This window comes from Suricata suricatta, chromosome 8 (assembly GCF_006229205.1).
Source record: "Suricata suricatta isolate VVHF042 chromosome 8, meerkat_22Aug2017_6uvM2_HiC, whole genome shotgun sequence".
NCBI classification, from domain to species: domain Eukaryota; kingdom Metazoa; phylum Chordata; class Mammalia; order Carnivora; family Herpestidae; genus Suricata; species Suricata suricatta.
This window is the reverse complement of record NC_043707.1, coordinates 43,374,926-43,392,459: the sequence shown is the minus strand read 5'-3', so window position 1 is coordinate 43,392,459 and position 17,534 is coordinate 43,374,926.

Sequence of the window (17,534 nt, the reverse complement as noted above, 5' to 3'; positions counted from 1 at the left end):
TCAGTTTTGTAAAATCATTAATTTGTTAAATGATCAATTTGCCAAAGTAGTAATTACCAAAAAAAATTTTTTTCCATTAACGTCTCAGAGAATTTATTGCAATTCATGTTGCTTACAATAGCTTCAACAGGCTTAGTGGAATTTTCCTAAAGTTGGTTTCCACAGCCGAGGCCACTAGGTATCATAGATGATTCCTACATATAAGAGAGCTTTGTCCATGTGTAGCCTTGATGAAAAGTAGTCCTTCACTTTCTGGGGTGTTTGCACAGCTTCAAGAAGGATGACTAGGACTGCAAAGGAAACAATCAACAAAACTAATAGGCAACCGATGGAATGAGAAAAGATAGTTGCAAATGACATATCAGATAAAGGGCTAGTATCCAAAATCTATAAGGAACTCACCAAACTCCACACCCAAAAAACAAATAATCCAGTAAAGAAATGGGCAGAAGACATGAACAGACGTTTCTCAAAAGAGGACATCCAGATGGCCTACAGACACATGAAACGATGCTCAACATCACTTATCATCAGGGAAATGCAAATCAAAACCACAGTGAGATGCCATCTCACACCAGTCAGAGTGGCTAAAATGAACAAATCAAGAGACTATAGATGCAGGCGAGGGTGTGGAGAGACGGGCACCCTCCTACACTGTTTGTTGGTGAGGAATGTAAACTGGTACAGCCCCTCTGGAGAACAGTATAAAGGTTCCTCAAAAAAATTAACAGTAGAACTCCCCTATGACCCAGCAATAGCTCTGCTAGAAATTTACCCAAGAGATACGGGAATGCTGATGCATAGGGGCACATGTTCCCCAATGTTCATAGCAGCACTTTCAACAATAGCCAAATCATGGAAAGAGACTAAATGTTCATCAACTGATGAATGAATCAAGAAGATGTGGTTTATATACAGAATGGAATACTACATGGCAATGAGAAAGAGTGAAATCTGGCCATTTGTAGCAACGTGGATGGACCTCAAGAGTATTATGCTAAGTGAAATAAGTCAGGCAGAGAAAGATACCATATGTTTTCACTCATATGTGGAACAGGAGAAACTTAACAGAGGACCATAGGGGAAGGGAAGAGGGGAAAATAGTTAAGGAAAGGGAGGGAGTCAAACCATAAGAGACTCCTAAATATTGAGAACAAACTGAGGGTTGCTGGGGGGTGGGAGAGAGGGGAAAATGGATGATGGGCATTGAGGAAGGCACTTGTTGGAATGAGCACTGGGTGTTATATGGAAACCAACTTGACAATAAACTATATTGAAAAGAAGAAGGAGGAGGAGGAGGAGGAGGAGGAGGATGCCTAGGAAGCAATAAGGGGTGGCCATGTAGTCAGCCAAATCAGCCAAGATCATACCTGGCTGACAGATGTGGCAGGCCTCATAAGCAAGTCTGGGCTAGACATGAGGAATCCTAAGTGTCAGGTGAGTGTGAAATTCCCAGGAGGCTCTGAAGAACCTCTGAGCACCAGAATGACAAGACTGTAGATGATACCTGCAACAGTACATGCCACGCAAAGGCACCAAGGACACACCTGTTGAATGGACAGTTCACCTCAAGATGCTCCATGTTCTTTGGCTTCAACTTGAGCAACAAGGCTATAAGCAACCCTCTCTTTAAAGCAAAAACCAATTACCCTGGGGCACCTGCATGGCTCAGTCAGTTATGCATACAGCTTGGGCTCAGGTCATAATCTCATGGCTTGTGTGTTTGAGCCCCCCATCGGGTTCTGCGATGACAGCTCAGAGCCCAGTACCTGCTTCAGATTCTTTGTGTCTCCTCTCTCTAGAGAGACATTTATTTACATTACTTGTAATGTAAATAAACATTTTTTAAAAAGCCAATTGCAATTGCACTGATAATAGTTCTGCTTCAGTTAGGTAGGGGCTTAGCTGCATCTTTCTAATTGGAATATGGAATTGTCAATGGTTGTGATATTGTAATTTAATTGTAATCATCATTATCATTTGATAAATAGTCACTCTGTAGAATGGAGCCTGGAAGGTGCAGGGCCAATAGCTCAGAGGCCAATGGCTCAAAACTATCCTCTACTACTAATATTTAAAACCTTGGGGGAGGGAGGGTTCAAGATGGCAGTATAGGATCCTGAATTTAACTTCATCCCAAGAACACAACAAATCTACAGGTACATATGTGACAATTCCCTCAGAAAAGGACCTGAAATATAGCTGAGTAGTGTCTCCACAACAAAGGATAAAAGGGCCACAATGAGGCAGGTAGAAGAAAGCCCACCCCAGGAATGGCCACCCACAGCTGGAAGGGATCTCATAGTACAGAGTTCATCTCTGAGGAGTGACTGATTTTTGTCCCACGTGAGGCACCCCAGCCCGTGGGACCCGCACCAGAGAGATAAGCCCCCAAAGTGTCTGGCCTTGAAAACCAGTGGAGCTTATCTGAGGAGCATCATAAAGCTATAAGAAACAGGAAATCTGCTCTTAAAGGGCTCATGAACAGACGCATTCACTCCAGAAGTCCAATGCAAAAGAAACAGTTTGAAAGGCAACGAGACCATATGTAAAGGAGACTCATTTGCTTATTTGAAAGCATCAGCAAGACCCGTTGGGACTTTCCCTGGGGACTTAGGCACTGATGGGTGCCAGTTTTGCATTCACCTCTCCCTTGTTGATAGTGGTGCTGGTATGTACCATTTTCATACCCCTCACATCCACCCAGCATGCCAGCTCCAGTGGTAGTGCCCAGCCCCCACGCATCACAGCTACTGCTCCCTCCACCACAGGGGCCAGCTGAGCTCCCCTCCACCATGCACTGTGTCTGTGGCCTGCCCTGCCACAGCCAGCAAGCACATGCAACCCACTGACCCTGGTGGCCAGGGGGACTGCATTTCCAGGCCCCGGGGTCTGAAACAATCAGAGAGACAATTTTTGGCAGGCTACCACACCCTAAGCACTGCACACACAGTGAAACACACCCCCATTCTTTAGGTGAAAAAGGCCTATTCTTTGTCCTAGAGCTCAGCCTGAGGGGCAGTTTCAGATTTGCCACATATCCAGACTCCTAGGGAATGTAAGTAGAAAGACACCATATTGGCACCCTCCTCTGGCCTCCCAACAGCTCGCTGATACCTCCCAAAAGGAGCTTAGACATATGTGTAAAGCCATGATTTTTGCAACTGTCCCCCAGGGGACCCCTTCAGATATCCTTGTCTGGAGGTCAGCATGGTTTTTAATTACCAACCCACAAGGCATACTTTAAAAGCTTCTGCCTAAGGATCTGGGTTATAATTAACCTGAAACTAGGCACTGCTTGTGATCCCTCCCTCTGGAACACCAACAAATCTTGGCACATCTTCAACTGGGACCTATCAAAGACAAAGAAGGTGACTTACATAATCACAAAAGTCCAAGAAACAAACAAAAGCTAGGAAATTGTTAAATGGTAAGTTTCATCTCCTACACAATACCGCCCCTTCAAGACTAGAAGAGATAGTTATTTTGCCTGATACATAGAAACATATAGTCAAGCAAAATGAGTAAACAGAAAGAAAACAGACATTTAGCTCTAAGAAGCACAGAAAGTTCCAAATAAGATGAACCCAAAAGATCTATACCAAGACACATTTTAATTAAAATGTCAAAAATTAAAGAGAGAATATTAAAAGCACCACGAGAAAAATACCACCCCCCAAACACACAAGACTACCAGCTCATTTTTCAGCAGAAACTTTGTAGTCCAGAAGGTATTTGGCATGATATATTCATAGTGCTGAAAGGAAAAAACTTCCAGCCAATAATACTTTACCTGTCAAAGTCACTCAGAATTAAAAGAGAGATAAAAAGTTTTCTAGACAAAGGGCACCTGCATGGCTCATTGGGTTAAGCTTCTGACTAGATTTCGGCTCAGGTCATGATCTCACAGTTTGTGGGATTGAGCCCCACATTGGGCTCTGTGCTGACAACATGGAACCTGCTTAGGATTCTCTCTCTTCTTCTCTCTCTCTCAGCACTTCCCCCACTCTCTTTCACAAAATAAATAAATAAGCTTAAAAAAACAACTATTGTAGAAGACTTTTCTAGACAGGAAAAACTAAGGTTGTTCATCAGTACTACTAAACCAGCCTTAGAAATGTTAAAAGGACTTGTTTAAGCTTCAAAGAAAAGGCACTAACTAATAACAAGGAAACATATGAAAGTAAAAATCTCACTCATAAAGGTGAGTATGTAATAAAGGTAGTGAATTAACCACTTACAAAGCTACTAAGAAGATTAAAAACAAAAGTGATCGAATTAACTATATTTAAAGGATAAACAATGTAAAATTATGTAAAATATAATATCAAAAATAAAACATATGGTGGAGAGGGTAAAAAATGTAAAGATTTTTGGAATGCATTCAAACTTAAGGTGCTATATACTTAAAATAGATAGATATATAATATTATATAATGTTATATGTGAACCTCATGGTAACCACAAAACAAAAACCCATAGCAGATGCACAAAGACAATGAGAATGAAATATAAACATAACACTAAAGGAAATCACCAAACCATAAGGGAAGAGAGGAAAAGAAGGGAACAGAGAGGAACTACAACAGCCAGTAAACAAACAAATGACAATAAGTATATACCTATCAAAAATTACTTTAAAATGTAAAGGAACTAAATTTTCCAGTCAAAAGACATACAGTGGCTCAATGGCTAAAAACAAAGAAACAAACAAAACAAAAAAACAAGACTGATCTATATGCTGCCTGCAAGAGACTCACTTCAGACCCAAAAACACACACAGACTGAAAGTGAAGGGATGAAAAAAGATATTCCATGCAAATGGAAATGAAAAGAAAGCTAATTATATCAAACAAAATAAACTTCAAAACAAAGACTGTAAGAATAAACAAAGGACATTATATAATGATAAACCAGTCAATCCAAAAAGTGTATATAACACTTGTAAATATTTATGTACCCAACATAAAAGCGCCTAAACATATAAAATCAATATTAACAGACCTAAAGGGAGAAATCGAGAGCAATACAATAATAGTAGGGGATTTTAGTACCTTATTTTCATCAATAAATGGATCATCCAGAAAGAAAAGTCAATAATGAAACATCAGCCATCTGACACATTATACCAGATGGACCTGATAGATATACAGAAAATTTAATCCCAAAGCAGCAGACTACACATTCTTTTTAAGTGCACACAGAATATTCTCCAGGATAGATCATGTTAGGCCATAAAACACAACTCAGGAAGATTAAAATTATATCAAGTATCATTTCAGTCCTCAATGGTGTGACACCAGAAATCAATTACAGAATGAAAAACTGGAAAAAAATAACAAATATGTGAAGATTAAACAACATGCTCCTAAATAACAATTAGGTCAACAAAAAAATCAAAGGAGTTCTTTTTAAATATTTATTTTATTTTTGAGAGAAAGACAGAGACAGAGTGTGAGCAGGGAGGGGCAGAAAGAGAGGGAGACACAGAATTTGAAGCAGGCTCCAGGCTCTGAGCTGTCAGCACAGAGCCTGATGCAGGCCTCAAACCCTTGAACTACAAGATCATGATCTGAGTCAAAGTTGGTTGCTCAACTGACTGAGCCACCCAGGAGCCCCTTAAAGGAGAAATTTTTAGAATACCCATAGACAATGAAAATGGAAATTTAGCAGTACAACATCTATGGGATACAGCAAAAGCAGTTTTAAGAGGGTAGTTTATAGCAATACGCGTCTACCTCAAGAAATAGGAAGAATCTCAAAGAAACAATCTAACTCTACACCTTAAGGAACTAAAAAGAGAAGAAAAAGCAAAGCCCAAAGTTAATAGGAGAAAGAAAATAATAACGATCAAAGTGGAGATAAATGAAATAGAGACTAAAAGAAAGTCAGTGAAACTAAGAGCTGGTTCATTGAAAAGATAAAGCTTTTATCTGAAAAGCAAAATTGACAAACTTTTAGCTACACTCACTAAGCTAAAAAGAGAGAAGGCTCAAATAAGTAAAATCAGAAATGAAAGAGAAGTTACAATTAACACCAAAGAAATAAAAGAGGATCATAAGAGACTACTATTAACAATTATATACCAACATACTGGACAACTAGAAGAAATGGATACATTCCTAGAAACATACAATCTTCCAAACTGAATCAGGAAGAAATAGAAAATCTAAATAGACTGACTACTAGTAAGGAGATTGAATCAGTAATCAAAAACATCCACCAAAAAACCAAAGTCCAGGACCATATGGCTTCACTGGTGAATTCTAACAAACATTCAAAAAAGATTTAATACCTATCCTCTCAAACTCTCCCAAAAATTTAAAGAGAAGAGAATGCTTCCAAAACTCAGTTTACAATGCCAGCATTACCCTGATATCAAAACCAGACAAGGAGAGCACACACACACACACACACACAAAATTACAGGCCAATATCTCTGATGAATATAGATTGAAAAGTCCTTAACAAAAAAAAAAAAAAAACCCATAACATTAGAAGGATCATATGCCATGATCAAGTGACATTCATTCCAGAAAGGTAAGGATGGTTTGACACCCACCAATTGATCAACATGGTACACCACATTATCAAAATGAAGGATAAAAATCAGATGGTCATCTCAATAGATAGATGCATTTAACAAAACTCAACATCGATTCTTGATAAAAAAAAAAAAACTCTCAACAAAGTGCATATAAAGGGAAATGTTTCTTAATATAATAAAGGCCATATATTACAAACCCACAATTAACATCATACTCAATGGTGAAAGGCTGAAAGCTTTTCCTCTAAGATCAGGAACAAGACAAGGATGCCCACTCTCACCATTTTTATTTAACATAGCATTGAAGTCCTATCCATAGCAATTAGGCAAGAAAAATAATAAAAGTCATCTAAATCAGAAAGGAAGGAGTAAAACTGTCACTATTTGCAGATAACATGATACTACACATAAATAATCTTAAAGACTCCACCAAAAAATGATTAGAACTAATCAATGAATTCAGTAAAGTTGCAGGATTCAAAACCAGTATACAGAATTTTTTTGCATTTCTATACACTAATAATAAACTATCAGAAAGAGAAATTAAGAAATTAAGAAAATAATCCCATTTACAATTCCATCAGAAAGAATAAAATACCTAGGAACAAATTTGACCAAGGAGGTGAAAAACTGGCACATTGAAAACTACAAAGCATTGATGAAAGAAATTGAAGAGACACAAATAAGTGGAAAGATCCCCCATGTTCATTGAATTAAAAGACTTAACCTTGTTAAAATGTCTGTACTACCCAAAGCAATCTACAGATTCAATGCAACTCCTATCAATATCCCAATGGCATTTTTCAAAAAATTAGAACAAATAACTCTAAAATTTCTATGGAACAACAGAAGACCCCAAATAGCCAAAGCAATCTTAAGAAAGAACAAAGCTAGAAGTATTATGCTCCCTAATTTTGAACATACTATGAAGCTATAGTAATCAAAGCACTAGCATTGGCATAAAAACAGACACATAGATCATGGGAACAGAATAATGATCCCAGAAACAAACCCAAATAATTCAGTAAATTAATTTACCAGAGCCAAAAACATGCAATGGGGAAAGAATAATCTCTTCAGTAAGTGATGTTGAGAAAACTGGACAGCTACATGCAAACGAATTAAACTAAAACATTAACTCAAAATGGATTAAAGACTTGAGGTAAGACCTCAAACCATAAAATTCGTAGAAGGAAACGTAAGTAGTAAGCTCCTTGACATTGGTCTGAGCAACATTTTTTTTTATCTGACCCCAAAGGCAAAAGAAACAAAAGCAAAATTTTAAAAATGAGACTATATCAAATGTAAAACCTTTTGCACAGTGAAGGAGAATATCAACAAAACAAAAGGCAACCTACCGAATAAGAGAAGATATCTGCTTATATATTCAAATAGGGGATAATATCCAAAATCCATAAAGAACTCATGTAACTCAATAACAAAAACAAACAAACAACCTGATTTAAAAATGGACAGAGGATCTGAATAGACATTTTTCCAAAGAAGACATACAGATGGCCAACAGGCACATGAAAAGATGTTCAACATTACTAATTATCAGGGAAATGCAAATGGAAACCACAATGAGATATCACCTCACAGTTGTTAAAAGAGCGATAGCAAGAAAAGTGTTGGAGGGGATATGGAAAAAAATGAACCCTTATATACCGTTGGTGGGAATGTAAATTGGTGCAGCCACTATGGAAAACAGTACAGAGATTCCTCAAAAAATTAGGAGTAGGAATATCATATGATCCAACAATTCTACCTCTGGGTATTTATCTGGAGAATACCAAAACATTAATTCAAAAAGATATATGCGCCCCCATGTTCACTGCTGCATTACTTACAGTAGCCAAGATATGGAAAAAACCTGTGTCCTTCTATAGATGAATGGATAAAGAAATGATATATATACAATGGAATACTATGCAGCCATAAAAAAGAAAGAAATCTTTCCATTTGCAACAATATGGATGGACCTTAAGAGTTTTATGCTAAGCAGAATAAGTCAGACAGAAAGACAAAAACTGTATGATTTCTCTTATATGTAGAATCTAAAAAAACAAAACAATTGAACAAACAAAACAAAACAAAAATAAACACAGAGAATAGATTGGTGGTTACGAGAAGGGAAGGGGATTGAGGGGGAGTGAAATTGGTGAAGGGACTCAATCATATGGTAATGGATGGTAACTACATTAAGGTAATCCCTAGGTAGTGTATACATATATCAAATCATATTTTTCTACACCTGAAACTTATATAATGTTATACACCAACTTTATTTCAATACAAATAATTTAAATATAAAACAAAACCTGGGGGGGGAAACTATTTGATATCTAAAAGTTACTCAAGGTGTTGTAAAAAAGCAATGTCCAAAAACATTGTATGTCAATTATATCTCAATAAACAAACAAAAGAAAATCTAATGTCTATAAGATCTTAATTTCATTTTCTTCTCCAATCATGTGTCTATTTGTAAGCAAGAGCGTGTGAATGTTTAGAATGTGTTTAATCCCACTGAATTTGAACACTACGCACAAAGTACTAAGATTTTGGTATAGAACTGAGGTCTGCTTCTTCCTATTTGCATGCTCTTAAGTAAGCTTCTTATCTTTTCTGAGCGTCAGTTTCCTCAGCAGTGAAACCCATAACACCCACCACAGAAGATCGTTCTGGAAATCCAATGGCACAAGCCATGTGATGTTTGAAAGAGGTGATTCTTCTCTGACCTCACTGATGGATTTTTTCCCAGAGTACCTTGTGTATGATTTGGAATTGGTATGGTCCGACTGCCTTGCTTACTCTCCTAATTAAAATTATTTAAATGACTGTAATTAAAAGGAACTTACACAGGAGAGGTATTAAACTAGTAGATTTCCATGGTCTTTGAAAACTCTTGCTGCCCACTTCCGCATGCTTTGTGCCTTACTTAAGGGCTGAGGGAGTGATCACCCATGCAGCAGCTTCCAGTGACATCTGTCCCAGCTGCCCCCTCAGCACCCACCTTCCCACCAGAAGCAGGGCTTCCCTGTTCTTCCTTTTCCAGACTGCCTGCCCCCAGCTCTCTTTACTGTATGCTTGCCCCTCGACTTAACCCTGAAATCCACCGTCCCTATAGGGGGGAGGGGACTTGATCACCGCTGTTGGCTTTCTTTGGTGACCTCCTTTTGTTTCGCCTCTGGTACTTCCGTCTTGACTTTTCTCTTTCTGGTGGGAAGAGACTCCTTTCAATCTCTGTGTCTTAGGAAACTCCTGGCCCCAGTCAGTTGGTTCATTTTATTCTCTTACAGCAGATTCTCCTCCCCTCATTGTCCACCTAATCCATTCCCAATGACATAGTGGCTTCTAGTTCCAGGTCCAACTTCATCCATCTCCCTGAGGGTCGTGTTCTCATTTACATATATTTAAATTATATGCAAACCACACATATGTCAGTTACGTATGTATTATGTAAAATACATACACATATGCATGTACGCATCCAGCATAGCATTTGACACTTTGGAGCCCTGTGATTTGGCCTTTATCTCATATCTACGTGTTCAATACAGTAGCCACCAGTCACATATGGCTATTTAAATTTTAATTAATTAATATTGAATAAAATGTAAAATTCACTTCTTGGTCACAGGAGCTACACTTCGAGGACCCAGGAACCACATGTGGCTAGCGGCTCCAATAGGAGTATCACTAAAGTTCTATCAGACAGCACTCCTCTGTATCATTTGTCCATGTCTTTTTGTATCTCTGTCATATTATTATCACATCCTTAGGAACCCAGAGGGATGCATTTTTACTTCTAGGAAGTACTCATCCTTTTTTGATTACGTCCAGCAAAACCCAAGGCCAAGATGGGTCTCAGCACAAGAGAGCCTCATGCCAAGTTCTGGTTGGGGGCAGAATGGAGAGGGCTGCTTTCCAGCGGTTAAAGGAACTGCAGGTTCCCTGTTTCCCCTCGCCCAGCTTCAGCCCTGGCTTCTGCACGGGAGCTCCCGATTCTCTGAGTGAATGGCAGTGATGACATGTTTAATGAAAGGTAAATATTTATGGTCAGTCTCCAGCAGATGTACTCTGTGGGTGGGTGAGGGGCAGGTGGGTCGGCAAGGCCATCGGCATAGATGCTGGGATCGGTGGTTGGATCTCACTTCATTGGTGCTGTGTGCCTAACCTCGACCCTGTTGTTCTGGAACCGGAGCAGATAGGGAACCAGGCAATCGAGATGCTATGAGCCTTCAACCAGCTCCAGAAGGACAGGAATGTGCTTGGAACTGCAGCAACTTTCCTTCTGCTGTTTTGGAAACTCCCAGAGAGGCACGGCACAGCCAGCCAGTCTCCTGGGGTGCTGCTGACATCTAGTGGAGAGACAAGGAAGTGGCTGGCATGCAAAAATACTCGGGGCTCACGGAGGGTCTCAATCAGACCTCTCTCTGTACTGTGGGGTTCACATTCGACACCCCCTACTCTAACGAGAGCGGTTACCACCAAAAAAGAGAAGCCACAGGCATGGAAAGAAGTCACTCCCAGACAACCCAGACGACACCCAGAGCACTGGGTCTCAACACTATCAGAACCAACGCGCTCTTTTTGTAATATATATTTGGGTTTGCCCCCCTTTCACCATCCCATAATTAATTTCATAGCTAATCTACCTACCTATGCACGTTATTTTAAAAACCGATATGATGTCCTAACTGTAACGTAAAGATGAAAACATGGTAGTATGTGACTTGTAAAACTGTGTTTCGACATGTGTATATTCACACACGAACAAATTAGAACACGTAATTGCATCACATAATTGCACCTACATAAAATGATTGTGAATTTAAGTAAGAATATCAGACACCACTCTCGATTAGAAGGGCAGGAAAATAAAAGAGCAAAAATACAGGTGCCCACTAGAATAAAACTCTGTACTCAGATAAATAATAACAGACCTACCTGGTTGTTTGCATGTGATAAGGTAAGAGGAAATAACTTCCATTGAAGACAAAAGGAGATGCGGTTTACGTTAGGATCAGTGACGAACGAAAATGAGACCATTTCAGGAGGGAAGATACAAGTGAAGATCGAGAATTAAGCAGAAGCCAGAATGCAGAAAGAACCGGAAAGACACCGAAGGGTGCTGAGAATCCACAGAAGCAAGGAGGCAAGGGGATGAAAATTCCCCACTCCCGGGAGACGGGAGCCAAGCGGGTTTATCTGCTATTTGATGTTGAAAAGAGGTGGCCGCATGTGACTCGGGTTACACATCACTTCCCAGGCGCTGTGGCTGTCGCCTGTGAGCTTTCTCAGAGGGACGTGGTGCCTTGAGTGGCTATGCCCTTCAAGAAAGTGCCATCGGGTTAAGGGCACCCCTAGGCAGTCTAAGCGCGAGGCTCCCCATTACAGAACACCTGCTGTGAGAGGTGCTGTCCATACACCGCCTGATTCTTGTAACTATCTTGCAAGATAGTCACTTGTTATCTTCACTTAAGAGATTAAAACCCAAATGTGGAAAGTTAAATAAGTAACACAGTCAAGCTTTTGGTAGGTTGTGGTGGAGTCAGGATTTGAATGCAGCTGTATCTCATTTGAATCTCACATCTGCCGGAGCAGGAAGGTGGGTAGAAATAAAAACCATCGTTCCCACTTTGGTTTTGAGTGACCTGACGCCAAGAAGTGATGTGATTTGCTAAATGCCACGCAGCTGGCAGGGACGTCCCTATCCTGACTGCAAAGTCTGTACCTTCCATAGCCTGCACGTGTTATCTTGTGATCTTTACCTGATATCTTGTTTTCAGGGCGTCAGAAATCAGCCGCAAATTAAAGCAAGTCTATTGGCAGGATTTCAGCGCAGTAAATTATCAACTGTTTCATCACAGACTAGAAATGTAAATGTCACTTAGGGCATTTCTTAAGATCTGTGCTCAGTATGGGAACAATTAGCTGATGGACTGCAAATAAATTTCCCTGATTACTCAGGAATGGGATAGTGACTCTGGCAAAGCCACTCTTGAATCTGAGGGTGATCTGGCTTGAACATCTGTCATCAAATTCGTTGTTGGGTTTGATCCTGCATGGTGGCCTAAGCTGAATGCCTGCTTCCTTTATTGCTCCTTAGAGATACTTCTTAATTTGGCAGGCTGAGTCTAAGGTCCAAGAGAGTGGCGAACCCTTTCCCTAACACGTATAAGGCATCTCGTGGGGACAGAATGCTCTGAAACCTGTTTGTAAGAACCAATGTTACGGTTCTTTGAAGGGTTCAAAGTGGTAACTATGCTCTAGCAGAACAAAGTCTACGTGAACCCGCAGAACTGAAACTTTTAAACTGTGGGGTTGGGAATGTTAAATGGTATAACCACTCAAAAGAAGTTTTTCTAACAAAGTTAAAAATACACCTGCTCTGTTACTCAGCAACTTTACTTGTGGGCATCTGTGTAAGAGAAGTGAAACGATGTTCACGAAAAGAATTGTATGGGGAGGGGGCACCTGGGTGACTCAATCAGTTAAGCGTCCAACTGCAGCTCAGGTCATGATCTCACGGGTTTGTGAGTTGGATCCCCCATCGGACTCTGTGCTGACAGCTCAGAGCCTGGAGCCTGCTTCAGATTCTGTGTCTCCCTCTCTCTCTGTCCCTGCCCTACTCTCTCCCTCTCAAAAATAAATAAACATTAAAATTTTTTTAAATAATTTTATAGAAATGTTCATTGCACTTCCATTCTTAATAACCCCCCAAACGGGTCACAAGCCAAATCCTCATGTACAAGGGGTCACAGACAAACATATGTGAGGTGTGCTAATCAAACAGAACAGTATGAAGCAATGACACAAACATAAACTGCTCAGACAAGCAACAACAGAGACGAGTCTCCAAAATGTTTTGAGTGAAAGAAGAGAAACATCCATAAATAATGGTTTCGTTGATTCCAATAACTGAAAGTTCCAGAATGGGCAAAAGTCTCAGCCTAAGTGATAGAAATCAGAGCAGAGCCCATTGCTGTGGCTGAAAGGACACTGACGGGGAAGAGACAGGACATTTTCTGTGGTGACGAAAATACCCAACATCTTGTGTCAGCCGTTACACCAGTGTTGTCAAAACGCATCCAACTGCATACACACTTAGAATAAGTTGGTCCGGGGCGCCTGGGCGGCTCAGTCAGTTGAGCATCCGACTTTGGCTCAGGTCATGATCTCATGGTTTGTGGGTTGGAGCCCCGCGTCGGGCTCTGTGCTGACAGCCTGGAGCCTGCTTCGGATTCTGTGTCTCTTTCTCTCTCTGCCCCTCCCCCGCTCGCTCTGTCTCTCAAAAATAAATAAAATGTAAAAAAAAAAAAAAAAGATTTTGTCTTAAGGTGTGAATTCTATCAGAATTTAAAAAAAAAATGAACCCCACCCTGTCTTGGCACCTGGGAGACACAGCTGTGTCTACCCCTGATCCTTCTTTCTCGGGCACTTTTCTCACGCCTCAGGCTTAGTGACCAGGAATCACAGTCAGTCCTCAGTGGGCTCGCTGGGGCGGGGCCTGGGGGCCTGGGGCGCACCTGTGGCTTAATGTTTCACATGATAACCAACCCATGATTCTACCAAGTAGGTGCAGCGTGTGGACCAAACAGGTTCAAAGCCCAACAAATGCTTGCTGTCACCTCCCAGCAGAACAGAAGAACGGCCAGGCGGTGTGTTCACGGAGCCCGAATCCCCCTACTCCCGAGAATGAATGGTGAGCACGCACGGGCCACTTTCGGGGAAAGACGACTTGGAAATTCAGGGCATCAAGGGGGGAAAAGAAGGGCAGTCTGAGGCAGCGGCTTTTCCAGATGCACCGAAGACTCCTCTTACCCACAGTGGCGTGGCAGGCTTAATGCAGCTCACTCAGCATCCACAGTGGTGGGCTCCAGTGGGTGGCAGTGCTATGCTGGCATGTGGGCGAGGGGCTGGGGGCTGATCAGCATCTTAGGACTTAATAAAGCTACCTCCCGGGAGATTGATTGCATCAACAAAACCTGGTATGCTTGCTTGGACTTTGGCGCCTGGATCTACTGAGGGGGTTGCAAGTTCAGGAATGTGAACATCAGTCAGCAGTCCAGGAGCCAAAGATATCCCAACCTGTGCATTAAACTGGCCATGCTCCTCCAGTCAGGCCCATAGTAGGAAGGAGGAAGAGGAGGGCGAAGTGGGTAGAACTGGGAACGAATGACGCTGACTGCCTTCTTTGCCCGCGTCTTTGAGATTCGGGCTGTGATATCTGCTCCCTATTCTGCAACACGGAATCGTCCCATGCCGACCATGTGTCAGGCTCGGTGCTGGGCATTGGGATTCAAGAATGAGTACAACACGGTTTCTGGCCTCAAGGAACTCAGAATCCTGCAAAAACCACCACCATAGTGAACCGACTGGCGTACAGTGTGACGAGTCACACACACACACACACACACACACACACACTGCCAGCTCTGTCTGGACACACTGGGGAAGGCTTCGTGGATAGTCACAGCAATTCAGTCTTTGTTTTTTTTTAATATTTATTTATTTTTGAGAGAGATAGTGAGAGCAGGACAGAAGCAGAGAGAGAGGGAGACCAAGGATCTGAGGCAGGCTCTGCACTGACAGCAGTGAGCCCAATGTGGGGCTTGAACTCACAAACCATGAGATCATGACCTGAGCTAAAGTTAGATGCTTAACTGAGCCACCCAGGCGCCCCCACCAATTCAGTCTTAAGGACAAATAGGAGTGATGAGAATACTCCAGGAAGAAGGAATAGCCGAGGCATGACAACAATGTGTTTTCATGTACGAAGAGGCAGAAGTTAGCCGGTGAGGTGTGAACTTTTTCCTGATAACCCTGGCAGTCTCTAAGAGTTCCTCAATATTGGGACCACTGGTCTCCAATCCCATCAGGTGCTAGTTCAGCAGGTCTGAGGCCTCAGCTGAATACCCCTGCCCCCAATGATGTAGGAGCAAGACCTATGGGCTCAACTTCAGGCCCAAGGACTGTGGTTGGAAGCAGAAAATAGATCTGAATGTATGTTAAAGGGCCAGCTGAGGGGCACCTGGGTGGCTCAGATGGGTTAACCATCTGGCTCTTGACTTCAGCTCAGGTCATGATCTCACAGTCATGAGATTGAGCTCCACATGGGGCTCTGTGCTGACAGCACGAAGCCTGCTTGGGATTCTTTCTCTCTTCCTCTCTCTCTCCTCTGTCCCTCTCTCTTTCTCTCTGCCCCCCCCCCTTTCTCTCTTTCAAAATAAAGAAAAAAGAAAAAAGAAAAGAAAAAAAAATAAAGGTCCTGCTGAAACTGCTGTTTATTCAGGTCACTCACTTCCTTGATCACCCCAGCCAGAACCTCTCTCTTTCTCCTCTGGTCTCTCCTCAGCTACTGTCTTTGAGCAAATTAATAGCATGATAGTTACCAGTGTGAACTCTGGGGCCAGATTGCCTAGATTTGGATCCTGCCTCTGCTGCTTGTTAGCTATGGGATCTTAGACAACTTATTTTACCTCTGTGTGCCTCAGTGTTCTCATCTGTCAAATGAGGATAATTTGACCTCATGAGTTAATACCTTAGAACATGGGCACATAGAAAATATTCTGTAAATGTTCTATTATTATTATTGTTGTTGTTGTTGTTATTGACAATAATACTAGCTTATTATTATTGGGCATTTACTAACTCTAAGCACAGTGCCAGACCCTTTGCACACCTTATCACAGGTCAGCTATGAGGCCCCCTGCTGGTCTCAGCCAGGAGGTGTCACAGTAGGAGGTGAATTTAGGGAGGACATTGTTTCTTTCTCAATGGAAGAAACTTCCCTGCTCCAACCATCCCTCCTCTGGCACCTAACTCATATATAAGTTATGGTTTGTCCTTGGTCAACATAAGCCTTCCCAAGGATATAAACCCTCTTCAAGATGCCAATGACTTCCCATCCACGGGCTGCTGGTAGAAGCCTGTATCTTCTCACATGTGGCCCTCTATGCCTCCACTGAGATTAATGCCCTGAGGCTAAAGCAGTGAAAGCTGATGAGACAGTGTGTCACTTTGGAAAAGAGGATGCTCCTTAGCTCAGTCATCAAATTCAAAATGTCCCCAAGACGCTGTGTTAGGTTCAAACTTGAAAATCCACTTTCAAGTAGACTCACACTCTGAATCCAGTTATGAGACCTTTTTGTTGCCTCTATTACCAGACCCTGAAAAGCATGCACTCACTTACTTCTTAGTAAAGTGCGGAAGATGTTATGAGGAAACAAACACAGAGGAATTAAGGAAGAGGCCACAGATTTGAGCTCGGGTATGATTTCCCAGTGTCTGTGTGCCTAATCACCACGCTAATATCTCCTGGAAGTTAGGGACGCTATCTAAGACTGGAAAATGGCAGTGGAGAGTGTGGGGACAATGAGCAGACAAGGTGTTGAGAGAGCTGATTGTGGGCATGGCCTCGAGGCTGACTGTAGAGGAGAGAAAATTGCTATGGAATTTCCAGATCCCAGGGTATGGGTGCTTTGAAAAGCATTTCTGAGGTAACACTGTCATCTAGTGGTAATACAACAGGTAGCAGTTCCTCTCCGAGAAAGTATAGTATAGAAGAGCCCGGGGAGCAGGTGTATCAAATCAGCAGGGAGGTTATTTTTTGCTCTAACTACAGATCCTAAAAGACAGACAAATCCAACTGTCCTGGTCTGCAGAATTTCCCACTGAATAGTTGGTGCAGCTAGAGTCAAATTCCAACTCTGTTCACTATGGATGAAAGGGAAAGTTAAATAACTTCATTTTCTCTTCCGAAAAAATGGGGAAAATAACATCTGCCCGTATGGCTGTGGTAAGGTTCAAGGGAAGTAGTGCAGGCAACATGTCAGGCACATTGTAAGCACTTAATAAATGTGAATTGTTGTTCTAGTGCTAAGGAGATGTGACAAAGAGATGGGGACTGACACAGAGGGAAGGACCTGGACAAACTACCCCTAAATTATTGACCTTCAGTAAACCTCCCCAAACAAGCCTT